General features: G+C 42.3%; 1 protein-coding gene across 2 annotated transcripts in view; it reads left to right on the top strand.

Annotated features, from left to right (window-relative positions):
- The window catches only part of GNG12 (guanine nucleotide binding protein (G protein), gamma 12), a 132,309-nt gene that overhangs the window by 84,714 nt on the left and 28,120 nt on the right, over window positions 1-19,475 (top strand). The gene's annotated exons all lie outside the window — the stretch shown is intronic.

The raw sequence follows: 19,475 nt of genomic DNA, 5'->3' as shown, positions 1-19,475 counted from the left end.
GGTGGGCGGATCAGTTGAGGTCAGGAGTTCGAGATCAGCCTGGCCAGTATGGTGAAACCCCCTCTCCACTAAAAATACAAAAGTTAGCTGGGCGTGGTGGCACACCCCTGTAGTCCCAGCTACTCCGGAGGCTGAGGCAGGACAATCACTTGAACCTGGGAAGCGGAGGTTGCAGTGAGCCGAGACCGTGCCATTGCGCTCCAGCCTGGGCAACAGAGCGAGAGTCCGTCTCAAAAAAAAAAAAAAAGATTCCTTATGCTTTGAAAACTGCATGTTAGGAATTATTTGCAGTTTTGTGTGCATAGAATTTGGATCCCAAAATGACATCGGGAAAGATAGGAGTAACTAAGTTGAAACTCGCCAGTTTTTCTTCTACTTATTTGTAGTGAATTATAGCACGGCCCCTGCCACGAAAAACACACACACACACACACACACACACTTTTAAAGTGTATTATTTGCTTTAGAAATGTTTAGCTGCCTTTCACTTTCAAACTGGAATTTAAGCCTTCTACATCATATTACCCGCCTTCTGTTGTCTCTTTTCACCTTTCCTCAGATTCTGAGAGAATAAATTTTTTAGAACTTTGGAATCAAAATAAAATGGCAACCTCCTTGAATTACTTACTAATACTCTCTGGGTCTTAAGCATAATTTTTTGCACATAATTTAAAAATCAAAACACCAACTGGTGTATTTAAGCCAAACTCCCTATTTTTAGAACAGTATATTTTAGGTGGCAGATTTTATTTTAGACCACAGGGATGGAGAGTAATGAGGGAGGCTCCTGGGCACTTCTCCATCCCTTGGGGAAGAGCTGGTGTAACCACCTCCCCCGCCCCCATAGCTCCCTCCAAATGCCTTCCTCAGCACAAGCCACTTCCGTGCCTTCATGAATTGGTTGCTGGGAAGAAAGGATGTTGCTTAGTTTAAAAAAAAAAAAAAGTATTTGGTAACTTTCCTTTTAATTCTGCTGAATTTAAGTGCTCATTGAGCTAGAGGGGAAAGTGGGGACTTTTTAAAAAATTAAGAATGGAAGAGAAAAGTTTCTTTATTCTTGCAGGAATCAACTTAACTATGCCTTTGTCAGCAGGTAGTTTATTGGAGAGTCAATTAAAAAAGAAGGCTCTGGCCTTTAATTATCCCGGTTGGTATTCAGCTTTAGAAAGTCTGTGGACCTGCTGAGTATGTTAATTTAACAACCTTGTAGTATCTTAACTCGGCCATTTCTCCGCCCAAACCACCTCTCCAAAGAAACGAATTTAGAGGAGTCAGATGATACAATACACCAAGAGCTTTAGTGCTACCTACCTTGTTTCTTAAGACTTTGAACTTTCATTAGTATCTTTAGGTAAGTTTGTTTGCTTCTCATGTAACTTCAGAGTCATTTATTCATTGGTTCATGTATTCATACTTTCCACAAATGCAGTCAATAAGTATTTATTAAGTACTGACTCTACCAGTTGCAGGGATATAGACAGAGATGTCCCTGCTTTCAGAAACCTTAGCTTCAAGGGGGATGGAGAAACAAGTAACAAACAAGGAAAACTACATCAGACAATGGTAGATGCTGCACGTCATTTCCACAAACATCTATTTATGTGTTTATTTATTTATTAGATTTTTACAGAGACTTGGAAACCACAAATACTTACTAAGTATCCACCTGTTGCCCAGCAAAGGAGATGCCTGTGGAGAGCCCTGTTTGCAAAGGGGCTCTAACCTTCCCTTTCTTACTTGCCCTCAACCCTGTGAAATAAAGGGACAGACACCATTTTCTCCAATTTAGAAGAAATAGAGATGCAAAGAAATAAAGCAGTTTCGTCCAAAGTTATAAAAGTCGTATATGGGAGAACCAGACCCTGTGGGGCTTGGACACCATTTCTCGGCTCTTTCCTTCCCCATGCCATGCTGCCTGGTCACCGGGGCAGCTTTTCACCTGGGAAGAAGCAGGGCCCAGAAGAGTGAAATGCTGTCTCCAAGTCACACAGTAATTCATGTCAGATCTGAGACTAAAGTCCAGGACTCTTCCAAATGTATTCTTCACATCAACAATTCAGATGGAAAGCTATCAGGTCCCACAGCAGTGTTTGTGGTGGGCTTGCTACGTTGGCCACTGCGAGAGTTGATTTATAAGTTTTCCATGATGACACATCTATTACCCTGGCTGATTTGTCGTCTGTGTATTAAGTGCCCATGTAAGAGAAAGTTTTACATTTTTATTCATTTCACACACTTAACTAAATATTTACCATGTGCCAAGCACTGTACTAAACACTTTACAAACACTAGCACATTCATCCTTCAATGCAATCCAGTAGGATAGGTGCAATTATTATTCACATCTTACAGATACTGAAAGAGGTACAGAGAAAATAAGCGACTTGCCCTCAGTCATATAGCAAGTAGGTGGCAGAGCTGGTCAAACCCAGACATTCTGGCTCCAGCCTGTGAACTTAGCCACTACTCTTGGTTGTAGTTTTAAACAGGATCACAGTCTCTCTTAGGAGATATGCTAGGAGGGACAGAAGATTTGGAGGTAGAGATTCAAATGCTGGATCTACCCCTTGCTAAGTGTATAATTTGGTGCAGATGACCAAAGTCCACTCTTCCTATCTGTAACACGGGACATGTTACATACTTTGTAGGGTTCTAGTGAGGATGAAATGAGATATTAACAGCATCTGTATGGCCTTTCACAAAAACACCTGAGTCCTCCTAGCTCCTGCCCCATGAGTAGCAGTCACATATGTATGATTCTGGAACTGTGCCTTGTCTCTGTCCATTTCCATAGAGCTGGACTAAGATGTGGGCCCTCTCTGCAGACTACAAACTGGTGCTCCTTCTTACAAACATTCTTCATATATCTGAAAATCAGTTATTTAAAGAAGTGCCCGAGCACAGTGTAGGGCGCAGTGGAGAGGAAACACCAAGTGTAGCCCCTGCCTTTCCTTGGACACCTGAGAATTTCATTTCAGGCTCTGGAGTTGCAGACAGCAGTTAGCAGTACAAAAACCCTGATGTTTAACCCAGAACAATCTTGCTTAGAAGGCACCTGGGGGACCAGCATTTAAGAGCAAAAGCTTGGAGTTGCTCTACCTAGGATCGCATCCCAGCTCTGTGACTTGCTAGCTGTAGTTTACTTGATTTCTTCATGCCTTTGTTTCTCCATACATAAAGTGGGAATGATAGAAGTACTCCCTCATAGGGTTAGTGTGAAGAGTAAATGAGGTAATTCTTGTGTAGCACCAGTGCCTGGTACATAGGAAGCATCCAGTAAATACTGTTAAGTTTATTGTTCGTACTGTCATCATCACTCAAGCAATGCCCTTTGAGGATTCTCTTCCCCACGCACACGCACAAAAACTCACTCAAAGGAACACACGCAAGTGGCTTACTATGTTATTTCTACTAACCATTTTCAGTACTTCACTGACAAAATAAATGCCATTTTCTCTATTGTGATATATTTCCAGAAAATTGTTTAACATGCAACTAACGTTCTCAATCTCTTAAAGACCAATATCCTTGTAAAAAGCTGGATGACTGGTCTTCCTCATAACTTACCTCCTGCTTATAAACACAAAGAATTCAGTTTATTGATGAATAGAAATATAGAAGTGTCTTAAGCATTACAGCAGCCTAAATTAATTGCTCTTTGAGTTTCTGAAGTTTTAAAAATACATGCCATAAATAGGGCTTTTTCAGGGGAGGTAGGGGGCAGTCAGGAAGCAAATTCAAATGGAGGCAGGTGTGAGTAAACCTATAAACTGTCTTATTTCCCTGGTCTTACCTTGCAAAATCCCTGTATGCAAAGGCATTCTGGCCTGTCACGGTCTTTATCTAATCTAGGCTTTTCTGAGTTTCACTCTGTACTTCTGTTGAATTTGGCTGCGGTAGCAGCAAATAAAAATTCTCTGTCAGTTGCTGTGTGAAGACATTTATGCCATGAGGTTAGATGCAGTTTTTATTGTTAATAAAAATGTATTGCATTTTGTTATATTTGTTGTTTTTGTGTTATTTTGCCCACCCAGCTGACAGTAGCTTGAAGAACCTTGCTTCTGCTTCAGGTACTAGCTTCAGTGCATACTAAATCTTGACGCTGAGATTTCCAGATTCAAATTCCTAAAACAATAGATAGCATTTCATTCTCACCCAGCTGCCCGTACTCCTACTCTCCAGATCCCGGAAGGTGGCTTCATGGTAATACTCTAGGAATGTTTTCTTAGTCAACCCAGTGTAACTGAATTTTTTACTAAGCAGTCAAAAAGAAACCTTTATTCTTCCTGATTAGTAAGTAGATAGCTTGTATCTTTACTCTTCTAATAAGGTAGTGTATTCTAAACACCAGTATTTTGCATGCCACCATCAGAGTATTTATCAGACCTGCATACCATCTAGTATCAGATGTTTAGTGTTTTTCTTTAAATCCATTTTAAATCAACTCACTTTTTAACTTATCCTTGTCTCAAACAGTGTCATCCATAAAACCACTAGTTTGATGTGTAATTATCTTTATCTTTTTCAAATCTTTATCTTTTTATCATGTTTAAAATAAACATGAGCTATTTCTGTTAAAATAAATGTATGTCCATATACCACCAGAAATCATTATATGTTTCCAAGAATGGGAAGTTGCGTTCTTTGATGTAGAAAGTAATCAAATGGTGTAATTTGCCAGTGAACTTCCACTGAAATTTAGTGACTTTATTTATAATAAAAATTTTTTAGATAGCTTATATCACTTTATACACATCTTTGCTACTTTTGTTCAACTTCTTTGGACCCCACCTGTCCTTTCAGGCCCCCAAATTTATTCCTCTTTTGAGAAAATAATCGTGCTTATCTCATAGAGTAGTTGTGAGAATGAACGCTCTGAGCACAGTGCCTGCCACAGAGTTAGAGCTATAAGCTTCTGTTTGGTCTGTGTGAGCGTTTTCTTCCCAGCTGAATTACCAAATCCTTGGGGCCAGAGAATTTCTGAATTCTTTGTGCGTGTAGAGTGTAGTAGCTTGCCTCTAGAAAATGCCAACATATATTTATTAAATTATTAAATATTAGATCATTTTAGAGTAGGTCAGGGGAAATAAACAGAACTTGAGTCATGAGAATAAAACATTTCTTGATATTAATTGATTAATGCACATTGTGGTAGATGAGTCTTTTTATGAATGTTGTGAGCATTTACTTAGGTCATTTCTAAAAGGGTGTTAGAGAATCTGCCGGTTCACCCTAATTGATGCCACCTCTAAGTAGAAAAGCAGAACTAAAATTCAGTCTCAGCACTTTAAAGGTTTTGATTCCTAAACTTGATGTTGGTCCCACTGCCTGCTTGAAACATTGGAACAACTTTCCAAAAGATGACTTACCCCACGGTCACAGCCTCAGCCACCTGTGGGCCCAGGCAAGTATAGCAATGCAGCGAGTGAGGCCAGGCCGTATCCAAGAGCATCTGCTACTCAGCTCCAACCGAGCAGCCACGTGGGAATGTGCTTTATGTAAAGAAGCCAGAAATCTGGATTTTTATGTGAAAACTCCCAATTTCTGAATGTTAGCTCCATTAAAAAAAAGAATAATTCTCTGTAGGCCAAATAAAACAGTCCACAAGCCAAATTTAGCCCTCCAAATGCCAGTTTGGGACTTTTGACTTAGACTTTACTTCCTTGGTCCAATTCTAGAGCTTTGTCAAGTTATACAGTATTTTTAAATAATTTATTCTAGTATCGAACAACTAGTTTGTTATAGACTCAAAGGTGGTGGAATCAAAGACCTTTGATGATCAGTTTCTGTTTGGGGTGATCCCAGCCTCCCCCCCAGAATCTGAGAATGAGCTGTTAACCCTAAACATAGCCAGCAGTCCTTCCCCTGTTGGCAAACAGAGGAAACAGATGCCAGGCAGTTAACAGCACTGGTAACTTGTGAGGGACTTTGGATAGAATATGGTGAACTTTCTTCCAGGGTCAGTGCATTTTTGCAGCACAAGGAGGAACAGCTCGGAGGAATTAAGTCCATGTAGTCTGCACGTGTCAGTGACCTTACACAAGAAGGTGATGGCCATGAAGTCCAGGTGTGCAGTCAGAATGGCCAGGAACTCTGACTTGTTTATTTTTCCCAAAGGCCAGAGAAGCTTTAAAAAGCAAACAAAACCTTAAGTTGTAAAAAATGGTTTTCAGTTCCTAGCACTAATCTTTAACTTAAGAAGCATTTCTCTGTTGCGTTTCCCCAGTCTGTGTTTTATAAAAATGAACTGAGCTTCAAATTAGATAACAAGCTATCTGATTAATGCTTTATATATACACTGAAATAGAAACAAATGGGAAGAATAATTTCGGGGAATGGTTTAATCTTTAGTTTGGGTTTTTTTTTAAGAACTAGTGGAGAAAAATATAAAATATGGATGATTCCTTGTTCATTCATATTCATGATTGTTTCAACAAAAATACCATAAATTGGATGGCTTATAAACAACATTTATTTCTCACAGTTTTGGAGCAGTGGAGGTCCAAGATCAAGGCTCCAGCAGATTCGGTGTCTGGCGAGGTCCTGCTTCCTCCTCATACATGGTGCCTTCTCGCTATGTACCCACATGGTGGGAATGGCCAGTGAGCTCCCTTGAGCCTGCTTTATAAGGGCATGAATCCCACTCATGGAGGCTCCACCCTCATGATCTAATCACCACCTCCTAATACCATCACCAAGGGGGTTAGGATTTCAGCATATGAATTTTGGGGAGACACAAACATATAAACCGTAACAGTTATATATGTGGTAAATTTTAGAATGAAGCATGATCTTTTCTTACTCCAGATCAGGTGTTGGCAAACTTGTTCTGTAAAGGGCCAAATAGTAAATATTTTAGGCCTTGTGGGCTATGCAGTGTTTATCACAACTACTTAACTCTGCCATTGCAGGGCAAAAGCCGCCATGGGTAATACATAAACAAGTGAGCATGCCTGTGTTCTCATACAACTTTATTTACAAAAATCATCAGCCTACTGGGTTTGGCCCACTGGCTGTAATTTACAGACCCCTGCCCCAGATCAGCAAGAAAGAAATACAGGAGACTTGTTCTATTTTTAATTGTTTTAATTGTTCAAACAACAGTGGTAAGAGTATTCATAGTCCTGTATAGCAAATTAATTCATTTTTGTATGTTCTGCTCATTCTTTATGCATTTTATATATAATCTTATATACTCTCTGAGTAGCACGGGTAAAACTATGTATTTTTTACTTAATGTAACATCCTAAACATATATACAATCTTGAAAAATCATGCCTTCAGTGGTACATTTGTCCAGCTGGCATGCCATAATTTATCCATGCCTGTGTTTTGTGAATTTTTATTCTTCATTTTTAATTTTTCAGTAAATAATACTGTAGTGAATATCTCTACACATACTTTGGATTATTTCCTTAGGATAAATTCCCTGTGTTCAGATTATGGGGTCAAAAAATATGAACATTTTTATGCTTTTTGAAAAGGATTGAAAAGCAGCTTTAAAACAGAGTTGTAACTGCTTTCCGGCCCATTGTGGAGTTCCAGTTTCACAATGGCTTTCCTGGCTGGGTTAGGTTTAAATTAAGCAGGTCATTTGGTCTTCAAATATCTGGACTCACTATGTCTGGTTTATGCCTAGCTCTGATTTGCTCTGATTTGTAGGAGTGAGAACATAACTCTTCCCTCAACCCTGAAGTTCATCTGTCAGATATTTTGAGTATTCATGAGTACATTTCTAACTTACAAGTACACCACTTTGATGCAGGCTCTTCCTTTGAAGATGTAGCTCATGAACACCACTTTCAAAAACCTATCCCTGATCCCAGGACAAGATAAAGCCCCTATTCTATGATTTTCCAACATTGCAATCCCAATACTTCTCATCAGTTGTGTGATGTCAGCCTGCCCTCTGTCTTCTGTGTCTATATGGGGCCTACCACATAGTAGGCATTCAGTAAACTTACGTTGAGTGAAGGTCATACTGGTCATTGTGATCAGCTGTGTCATTGTGATCAACTGTCTGCAGATATCACCTTGAGGGAGAGGATTTCAGAACAGGAAGAGTCTTTTGGGCCTGAGCATTTGGGTGAATGGTATTACCATTTCAGAGATGGTGAATGCCACAGGAAGAAGGATTTTGACAGGCATACAGGGTGGAATCCAGAGATTTCTACATATTAAGTGTGTTGTTGCTAGGTTTTTGTTTTTGTTTTTGTTTGTTTTAATTGACAGAGTCTCGCTCTGTTGCCCAGCCTGGAGTGCAATAGTGCAATCTTGGCTCACCACAACCTCCGCCTCCCAGGTTCAAATGATTCTCCTGCCTCAGCCTCCCAAGTAGCTGGGACTACAGATGCCTGCCACCATGCCCAGCTAATTTTTGTATTTTTAGTCAAGATGGGGTTTTACCATATTGGCTAGGTTGGTCTCGAACGCCTGACCTCAGGTGATCCACCCACCTTGGCCTCCCAAAGTGCTGGAATTACAGGCATGAGCCACCACGCCTAGTCCCATTTCTGTTGTTTTAAAAGCCAAGATCTTGCTGTGTTGCCCAGAATGGAGTTCAGTGATACAATCATAGCTTACTATAACCTTGAACTCTTAGGCTCAAGCAATCCTCATGCCCCAGCTTCAGGAGTAACTGAGACCATAGGTATATGCCACCATGCCCAGCTAACCTTTTAAATTTTTTTGTAGTGACACGTTCTGTGTATGTTGCCCAGGCACGTCTCAAACTCCTGGTCTCAAGTGATCCTCCCACCTCCCAGAGTGCCAGGATTATGGGTGTGAGCTACCATGCCTGGCCTACATGTGTAAACTTTGAGATACATTTTAGATATCCAAGTGGAATGTTGAGCAGTCAGGTAGAAATTAGAGACCAGAGCTCCACGGGGAGGTTGAGGCTGGAGATAAACAGAGGGGAGGGCTCAGGATCGTTGTGAAAGAGTTGATATAGACCAAAGCTCGGTGAGGACAGTGACTGAGTCTATTTATTCACCTCTATAAACCTAGCACAGGCATTCAGTTGTGTATGTCTAGTGAATAAATCTGTGGCTGTTGTTGCACAGTGATTGTAATTTAGCACAAAACAAAATCACTAACTAAAAATTTGCTTTATTGTTCAAAACAAAACAATGGAAATGTGGTATGTAGTTTCTTAGGAATAATTTGCTTATAGGGCCAGGCACAGTGGTGCACACCTGTAATCCCAGCACTTTGGGAGGCTGAGGTGGGCAGATCATCTGAACCCAGGAGTTCAACACCAGCCTGGGCAACATGATGAAACCCCATATCTACCAAAAAACAAACAAACAAAAAAATAGCCTGATGTGGCACACACCTGTCCCAGCTACGCAGGAGGCTGAGGTGGGAGGATCATCTGAGCCTGGGAGGTTGAGGCTGAAGTGAGACATGATCCTGCCACTGAACTCCAGCCTGGGTGACAGAAAAAAAAAAAAAGAAAAAGTTTTTATAATAAAGCTTGACACTGAAGGTTCAAAGTGTACAGGCAAAGAATGGTAAGGGGAGTGGACAGTTTATTGCAAAGGGTGAGCCATTGTTTACAGGGGCCACATATTGACAATAAACTGAGTAACAGTGTCTTAAACGTAATGGCACCACTCTTGTTAAAGTATATTAAGATGTTGTTGCAATTAATAAAGAGAACATTTTTGTTAATTTCTTGTTATTACATATTTTCATAACCATTAGCCTCCAAAAACACAGCTGTCTTTGGAGCAGGGAAAAGCTAGTGCTTATACATTTAAAAAAAAAAAAAAGTCTTCATATTGAAAAGAGGAGGAAACACTGATCTAATCCAAGCTCTTTGTTTTACTGATGCAGAAAGGGAAAGGGAAGGGGATTGAGTGACTTGCATAAATTACACAGTTAACCAGCTAATACCTGAACCTAGATAGACCCTCGATTTCTTGACCCTGGGCCCAGATTCTTCTTACCATCCATGTGACTGTTTATCTTTCAGAACCAACTTTCTTCAGGCCAATAAATGAGGTATTGCCTTAGAACAGAAATAATTTACATTTGGCTGTGGAATTATATTAGTGATTTATTTTGATATGATTTAATATGAGAATTAAACTTGCTTTAGCTAGTTTCAAAATCCATTTATAATCCCCTAAGCACAGGCCATTTGGCAATACAAAAGAGTAAGTAGCCCAAGAAGGGTTGATGAAAGTATGATTTTTAATTTGCAGTAGATAATTTACCCAATGAGTACTGCTTATATAGAAAACTAAGACTTGGTTTTAGTTGCAAACATCATTTTAAGGAAGCTTAGCAGCCTATGTGGAATTTCAGGAGTAGACACCTCTGAATATCCACAATTCTTGGTTTAAATTCAGGCTCCACAACTTTAGTATCTACATAATGTTGGCCACACTCACTCCTCCAATCATCAGTTTGCACATCTGCAAAATGACATACTTCCTTTCCAGTGGCTGTGGACATTAGCAAACACACATATTTGGTGTTTGCACAAATGAGGAGATCCTGAGAGGTGGGTCCCTCTCATCTTACATGAGGAAACTGAGGCAGATTAGAAATGACCCAAGGAAACCACTCCAAGTTCAGTCTGGAGCCCACTCCCCTAGGTTTTAATCATCCTCCAACTCAGTCCCTATCTGCTGAGGTTCCTGAATCCAGATGGTGCTTTCTAAGGAATTGTCTGTCCCCACCACATGGATGGTTTTCCTGGCAGAGGTGGTGCCCTGTGAGGGGGTCACTGCTTCTGGGGTTGGCATCATGAGGCTGAGCCTGCAGGCTACACAAGTATGTTCCACTGAGAGGCTGCCCTGGTGGCTCCATTACTCACTCATCCCTGCCACAGAGTGCAGCTGGACGCTGGCCCCAGCACAGGGTTCATTTACATAGCTGCACAACAGGAAGCAGTCTAGTGTTTAGAGCTGCTCTGGCCCACTGAGAGCAAATTGTTTCAGGTGCTGTGGGTTCTGGAACTGTGGGCTGTGCATGTGGCGTCCACGTTTGCATCAGGAAGCAGTAGCCCTCTACTGCAACATTCTCCCTGCCTGCTGCTTGGTTCAAGGGGTTGGGATTTTTGTTTTGCTTTGGTTTTTGTACACTCTCACGCTTGGCAGGCACAACCGGAAGAAGAGGTGGGCGTTGTGTCAGGCTGGGAGGGAGTGCCTTTGTGGAGCCAGGATTCCTAATGAACAGACTCCTAGTTCTTCTCCCACAGTGACTGCAAGTGAAATGGCAGATGTATGAGTCACTTCATAAGATGGGAACAGGAAGACATCCTGTTGATGCCAAGCCGTTTTCAGTTCAGGGATGAGAATCTACCCCCCGCAAGAAAGTGTGTGTGTATCTTCCTTCTTTCCCTAGTGCAGAGGGAGGCAGCACCTGGCTCTTTCCCTTGTGAGAACTCCTCCACTTGGTTTAGCGCCCAGGAAATCAGCCCTTGTCTTTCATTTGTATCTGTTATGTTATCAGAAGATCCTCTTTGCCAAAGATACTTTCTGTCTGAACTATTTTTTAAAAAATATTTTCCCTTGTTTTTTCTTTCTTTAGAATAATATTGTACTCTGTGATGGTTTAGGATTTTCTTTCATGGAAGAATTTTTTATGTTTTTCTCACAGGAGCATCACTGTTGTTAGTGAAGATCACTCAGAAATTATAGTATTTACAGTGATTCTCTGCCCCTTTTAATTGAATTCTCATAATTTCTTTCTTCTTCAATTATTTGGTATTCTTTATCATCATTATAAGAGGTCCCATTTATTGAATATTTGGAGGCAGGCACAATTTTAAGCACTTTGCGTATGCATTTCATCCTCGGATAGTTCCATGAGATATAGAGACTGTTGTTATTCCCATTTTTGCAGATGGGCACACAGGCTCCAATTAAGCAACTTTGAAAGTCACTCAGTTAAATGGCAAGAACCAGAACTTAAGCCCTGTTCCTAACAAGTCCCTTTGCCGGCATTCTCTCAAAGTGTGATCAGCAGAACACTGATCTCATGAGATGTTCCTCGGAAAATATTTTTATGTGCAAATAGTTTGGGGAAATGCTGCAAGCCACAAGCCTCTTGCCAGATCATAAATGTATCTTAGTGAAGGAAAGACCCTGAGAAGTCTTGCATGAAAGAAGCCTGCTTATCATTGAGTGAACTAGGGCTTTCCAAAATATATGGCATGGAACCCATTTCAGTATATACCTATTAAATTATAATACATTTGAGGCCAGGCGAGGTGGCTCACGCCTGTAATCCCAACATTTTGGAAAGCCGAGGAGGGTGGATCGCCTGAGGTCAGGAGTTCGAGACCATCCTGACCAACAAGATGGAACCCCTGTCTCTACTAAAAAAAAATGCAAAATTAGCCAGGCATGGTGGTGCATGCCTGTAATCCCAGCTACCCAGGAGGCTGAGGCAGGAGAATTGCTTGAAGCCAGGAGGCAGAGGTTGCAGTGAGCCGAGATCGCGCCATTGCACTACAGCCTGAGTGACAGAGTGAGACGCTATCTCAGAAAAAAATAATAAATAAATAATAAAAATAGTAATACGTTTTGAGAAACACCACACTAGTCTAAAAAAGCAACTAGAGCCAGACCCTGTAGTGTGCCTGTAGTCCTAGCTACTTAGGAGGCTGAAGCTGGAGGATTGCTTGAGCTCAGGAGTTCAAGGCTGCAGTAAGCTACGATCCTGCAACTGTACTCCAGCCTGAGTGACAGAGCAAGGCCCCAGCTCTAAAAATCATAAAGAAGGTGACATAATGTTATGGTTAGGTACAAGGACTTTGGAGCCAGAGTTCGTGGGTTCAAGTCCAATATCTACTACTCCCTAGATAAATTATTTAGCTTCCTGTGCTTCACTTCCCCCATCTGTGTAGTGGGGAAAATATAGCACTCTTGCATAGGGTGACTGTGAGGGGTAAATTAGTCAGTGCATCTAAAGGACCTGGAATACCATTGTGCACATAGAGAAGTAGTCAGTGTTCTAAATGGAGCAGAAGGAATCAAAACATTTACCACCATGAAGTCTGATCACAGCCAAAATGCTGTTTCCCCAGTCTTCAGAAAACCTATCAAAGAAGAAGCATGCCCTCATGCTCCTTTCCTCTGGTACTCTCTCTAGCTGCCCTGTGCTCTCTCTGCCTCTCACCATCTGCTTGTTCCAGATAGCAGCCCGGACCTGGGCTCAGGTCTAGGCAGTAGGTCTCTGCCCTGCCCTTGAGTCAGGAATAACACACACTCCCGCTGGGACACAGGACAGCTATCAGGTTTAGCCACACGCTGTGGGTGGCCCCAGCAGAATCTGCAAAAAGAACATTCTGGTGAGAAAGGAACTCAAGTTTCCTGCATTTGAGCAAGGCAGCTGCATTTGCAAACCATTGGCCCTGGATTTCCGGAAGGAGAAACTATCTTCAAGCATTGTACACTCACTGAACTTGCCACTGCCCCATTTCACCTGAGACTGTCCTCCAAGGAGAATGGGTGCTGTATAAGGGGCCTTACAGTTCTGCAGGCTCAGCTTCTGGGCTGATCTCTCAGTACACAGCCTGCCTGGGCTATTTGTTGGAAAGTCCTGCAACAGGCAGATAACATTTGGTTGGGTTTTTCTCTTTCCCCTCCCCAGTGTGTTCTGAAGTTGGTCCTGCAATGACTCCCAGGAAGATTTGGGGGAAGTCCATGGGGGAGAAGGAAAGAAATTGCAGAAATTTACAAATTTTCAAAATTCACTTTAGGTATTGTTTCATGTTGCCCTTGGGTTTTTTTTTTCCTATAAATTTTAAGTATTTCAAAATGAAAAATTAAAATTAGAAAAATACAGTAACCCTCTGTATGGGCAAGGATGGTTACATGTGATATGTTTATTATTGAGTAAAAAATGCAATTGCAGAACCATATGCAAATATGATTCCATTTGTTTAAAAGACCATGCATGTGTATATGATTGTATGTTTGCGAAGACCAGAAGAGGGTATGGAAGGAAAGAAAAAGACTGTATTGACAGTAGTTACCCCTTTAGAGTGAAATTCAAAGGAAAGAGTTTTAACTTTGTGTTCTATAGACAGGCATATAGTTTGAATTTTCAACACTTTTTTATTTAAAAAAAGAAGAAAAGGCAAACACCCTAAGCCAGCTCCAAAAATAGGGCTAAATACTGGTGGCTTGTGATAGGTGTTGCTGCCTAACTGACTGGAGGGCTTTGCAGTAAGGGAAGGAAACTCAGATCAGAAAATGGGCTGATTGCAGTCACAGTCAGCTCTGCACCATGCACACTAAACTGGGCTGTGCAGTGTGTGGCTTGGGAGCCTGTGCACTTGCAAGTGGTGCTAAGTTTTGCTTTTCCTTTCCCACGCCCTCCCTCGGGTAAGCCACACCAGCTGCTCAGATCCTCCAAGGTTCAACTTCCCGTGTATTGCCCTTGGCCATGATAAAGTGCTTAATCACCCAGGCCTGGACCAAATGGAGGGGCCCACCCCAAGCACAACTGCCAGGAGGGCCGTAGCTATCACTGGTCACCCCTGCGGAAACTTGCTGCCTACAAAGTCCTTGAGATGAGTGGAGAGAGTCTCGTCTGAGGGTCAGGAACCCACCTCCCTTCCCTAGTCCCGGGGAACCTTGGGCAAGTCATTAAGTCTCTTTTTGCCTCAGTTTCCTCTTATGCTAGCCAGACAAAGTGATGAGGTATGATAATAAACATGAAAGAGCTTCAAAAGCAAAAGACAACGTTATACAAAGAAAACAAGCACCGTGAATATTATTAGCTGTAGTGAGCTATGGGACCTGCCACTCAGTTCCTGAGCTGACTTCTCTCCCAATGGAATGTTTTGTTCTTTCTTGATTGGAGGCAGAGCCCCTTTCTTTGCAGTATTCAAAGTACTTGATCCCCTCTTTTAAAATAAGAAACCCAAGGGCCTGAAAGGTTGAACGGTCTCTTTTCCCCACCTTCCAGATCCCACGGAAAGTCAGAGAACAAGGCCAAGGGTTAGGCTGGACTTTCTGATTTCATGTTCTAGGTGCTAAGCATGGAACAGGCCTCTCTTGATAATAATAGTCGCTTTATTCTGGGGGGGGTCCCCTGATAGTCAGTTTACTTGAGAACATAGGATGTGGGACAATATTCCTCACGTACACCTCATATAGCATCTTAAGTAACTTTAAACATTCTCCTTTATGACTGCAGTTTTTTCCTCTAGATGTCAGTCATTCAGAATTGTGAACACTTAGGCATAGACGTAGAATCTAAAGGCTGAACGGAATACCTGAATTCATCCAGCTTTTTTGTATTACTCCTGTGTGTTTTTTCTTTTGCACCTTCCCACCTTCTTTCCTCATTCATTCATAAATGGTTTTAAGTGGACATTGCACATTCATTAAGTAAATATCTATTGAGTGCCGCCACATGTAAGACAGCATGCTAGCACTGAAACCATTTTTGTCTTCCATTAGACGAAGTCAAGTTGGGGTAGAGAATATAAAAGAAAAAAATAAGCGTACAAAATAACCATATTATGAAGGAAAAGGCAGTGAAGTACCACAGAGGCAGAACAATGCATTTTAGACCCTCGAAGGAGGAAGAGATCATCTTAATCCCTCTGAGATACTAAGGCACATATCTGATCATATTATGCCCTGCTTATACTTTTTCAGTGGCTTTCAGTTGCCTCCAGCATAAAATTCAAAATCCAGAGCCTGAAAGCTAACCTTCTGCTTCCAGCCTACACCCTTCCAGATCTTCATGGTGCCTCTGCTCTGGGTGAACCAAACTGCCTGCCCTTTCCTGCCCAGGCTCATGGGTTTCACCACACTTACCTTTGGCCCTCACTTAGAATGCACTTTCCTTCTAGCTCCAAATCCTGCAGGGCAGTTCCACCTCCTTCATGAAGCCTGCTCGAGTTTCCCCCAGCCAAAAGCAATCACTCTTCTCTGAACTCCCGTTGGCCTTCTCTCTCTCTCTCTGTTCTTTCTGCTTAAAGTTACATGTGGATTTTACGTGTGCTTAAAGTTACACCTGTTTTCCTTCTACTGGATAGAAAGCTCCTTGAGAACAGGGATTAGTATTTGTACATCCTCAGGGCCTACCAGAGCATCATAGCAGTCCACTTATAAATAGCTGTGACAGGGAGCGAAGGGGTAATTTTTGGTTTGGAAATCCAGAGACTTGGTGGTAGAGGTGACCTGACAGGCCCTAGAAGCACAGGTAGAATCTCAAGAGGGGGAAGTCAGAGAGGGGAGAGCTTTCTGGAGGAAAAAACTAAAAACAAAATAGGAATAATCACAGAGGTAAATTCCAGTGAGCATTTGAAGAGCAGCAAGTAGAGTGATTGCTCTTTACTTTTTTGGTTTATGGGACCCCTTTGAAAAGCTGACAGATGCTCTGGATGAATGCTGTGGAATGCCATGGATGCCTCTCCCCAGAAAATGTATATTCCCACAACATTTCATAGGAATATCTGAACTCCTTAGGGGTAAAGAATTACCACAATAGGACGGGCGTGGTGTGGTGGCTCACACCTGTAACCCCAGCACTTTGGGAGGCCGAGGAGGGCAGATCACGAGGTCAGGAGATCGAGACCATCCTGGCTAACATGGTGAAACCCCATCTCTACAAAAAAAAAAAAAGCAAAAATATTAGCCGGGCGTGGTTGCGGGCGCCTGTAGTCCCAGCTACTCGGGAGGCTGAGGCAGGAGAATGGTGTGAACCCAGGAGACAGAGCTTGCAGTGAGCTGAAGATTGTACCACTGCACTCCAGCCTGGACAACAGAACGAGACTCCATCTCAATAAAAAAAAAATAAAAAAAAAGAATCACCACAGTAAAAAGAAAAAGGACTCTGAAACAATAGATTACAGCCATACTGAAAAGGGTTTCTGGGCCCCAGTGAAAATTGCATTTAATGCAACAGTTAATTGGGAATATTTGATGATTTGTTTGTTTTAAGCTTTTTATTGAAGTAACATATTATACAGAAAAGTACCCAAATCATATTGATTTAACCATAAGTGAAACACACAGCCAGCACTTGGAAGCTGCCTTGTATTTCCTTTCCCACCTTTCCCTTCAAAGGAAACCAATATCCCAACTTCTAACAGCATAGATCAGTTTCACCTGTTTTTAGTACCTAATGTAAATAGAATTATATGGCATGTACTCCTCTTTTTTTTTTTTTTTTTTTTCTTGTGGTGGTGGCTTGCTCTGTTGACCAGGCTGGAGTGCAGTCGCATGATCTCAGCTCACTGCAACCTCCACGTCCTCCTGGGCTCAAGCGATTCTCATGCCTCAGCCTCCCAAGTAGCTGGAACTACAGATGTGCACCACCACGCCCAACTAATTTTTTGTATTTTTAGTAGAGACGGAGTTTCACCATGTTGGCCAGGCTGGTCTCAAACTCCTGGCTTCATGTGATCCACCCGCCTTGACCTCCCAAAGTGCTGGGATTACAGGCATGAGCCACCACACCCAGCCTCCCTTTTCACTCTTTTATGTCTGGCTTCTTTCACTCAATTTTATGTTTGTGAGACTCATCCATATTGTGTGTTTTTAAAGGTTGTTCATTGCCATTTGCTGTATTATATTCTATTGAGTGACTCATTGTGTTCTTATTTTAGTCATTTGGGCTGTTTCCATTTGGGGCGTGTTTTGAATAGTGCTGCTGTGAGCATTCCAATACCTGTCTTTTGGTGAAAATAGGTACACGTGTACTGTTGGGAATATACCTAGGACTAGAATGGACTAGAACGGCAATACCTAAGTCAGTACTGCCATAATTTACATTCCCACCAACCGGCTGATGATTTTTGAAGAGGATGATATCATTAGAGCTGAATTTTAGGAAGATTCATCTGGCTGTGGTATCTATGGTGGCTTGCAGCAGCGATTTCAAATTGTCTTGGGTAGCCCTGAGGATCTGCAGAGTCCCCTTGGAGGCTGCCACTGGGGAGGGAGAATGGAAAGCCAATTAGTAGTAGTGCTCTGAGCCGCCCCTTTCCCACACAACCTCCAACAGAGCAGGCTGGCTCATACCTGTTTACTTTGCTTTTGCCAACAGTCTGACGGAATAAAAGCCTTAGAATAGAGCACAAGGGAAACCAAGAAAACCAAGGCCATTGCCGTCATCTCGCAACACATATCAAGGGAGGGCCTGAGCGAAAGGTTGATACAGGGGACTAGGAAGGGAGGTGCTGATTAGAAAATAGAACCAGTAGGTCTAGTCAGCTCTGGTGGCAAGCAGGAGAAGATGGAGATGTCCGAAACAAAACTAAAGTTTTGAGCCTAGGTAACTGTAATAAAAGCTATTTTATTAGCAGAAAGAGAGAAGCTGAGTCCAAAGAACTGGCCTCCTGTGTAGAGGAAAGGCACTTCGACTTTTTCAGTTCCAGGACCTGGCAGGCCGTCTGGATGAAAGGGTGGGGTCTCACAGATAGGTCCCCAGGACCATAGACAGATAGATCTAAGAGTCCTCTGCAAGCCCTTGGAGGTGGATGACAGGAGAGATGACAAAGTGAGGAAAAAACATGCACTTGGGCAGAAGTCTTCAAGGACAACTGAGTTTAGAGCACTCAGAGCAGGAAAGATGTCAGCCCGGGACATGGGGCAGCGTCTGTCAGAAATGTGAAGACGTGCCCAAGGGAGGGCCAGGATCTGAAATGAGAGCAGGCCAGGGTAGCAGTATCAGTGCCAAAAAATGGACTTGTTCAAAGAGTTCTTGAGCATTATCTAGAATCATGAAATTTCACAGAAGTGCCTCTTAACTGTCACTTATGTTCCAGGTTTTCTGTGTATTCTGCTGTTTCTCTTTGAACTAGCAACAGTGGTGCCCTTGCACATGGTAACTCAACCAGAAATTTCAACTTGCTGTCATACCCTTCCCCAAACCATTCTGGCTAAAGGAGAGCTTTCTGTGTGGGGGGGCATGTTTTCTTGAAACATCCATTATCACTGTTTTCTCTCCCGAATGCTTGCCTGCTTTAGACCCCCCTTGATAAAGAAAGCTGTCCTGCCCTGACTCTCTCCCATAAGCTGGTCCCCAATTGTGAAGTGTCCTGGGGCTTCAGAAGCTGTGAAGTGCTGACCCGTCTTCCCTCCCCATGTGCATATTTCTGTCAGGCACTAGATGCAGCTGTTTGTAATCACCTCTAAGGTTCACCCTAGTGACATTTACAGTCCCCGTGTTGATCATTATGGTAACATATAAGTATCAAAAGCTTAAATTGGTGGCTTGAGTAGTTCTGAAAAGCAAGCAAGGGAGGGCTATTCAGAGAGAAGCAAAGAAGGGGTGCAGAGCATCTCTATTCTCCTTTGTTGGGGACGAGGAAGCTGAGGCCCAGAAAAAGAAGTGACTTGACCAAGGCACCAGACAGAGCAATCAGGGAGACACCATGCCTTGTGACTGACAATTCTGCTGTGTTCTAGTCCCATGGCTCTTAACTAGGGGTGCAGGTCACGCTCATCCAGAGCTTTTCCAAAGTGCACTTTTGCCAAGTCCTACCCCGA

The sequence above is a fragment of the Colobus angolensis genome, unplaced genomic scaffold (assembly GCF_000951035.1).
Source record: "Colobus angolensis palliatus isolate OR3802 unplaced genomic scaffold, Cang.pa_1.0 Scaffold158, whole genome shotgun sequence".
NCBI classification, from domain to species: domain Eukaryota; kingdom Metazoa; phylum Chordata; class Mammalia; order Primates; family Cercopithecidae; genus Colobus; species Colobus angolensis.
Note: the sequence above shows the minus strand (reverse complement) of the source record. Positions and strands in the feature narration are given on the sequence as shown.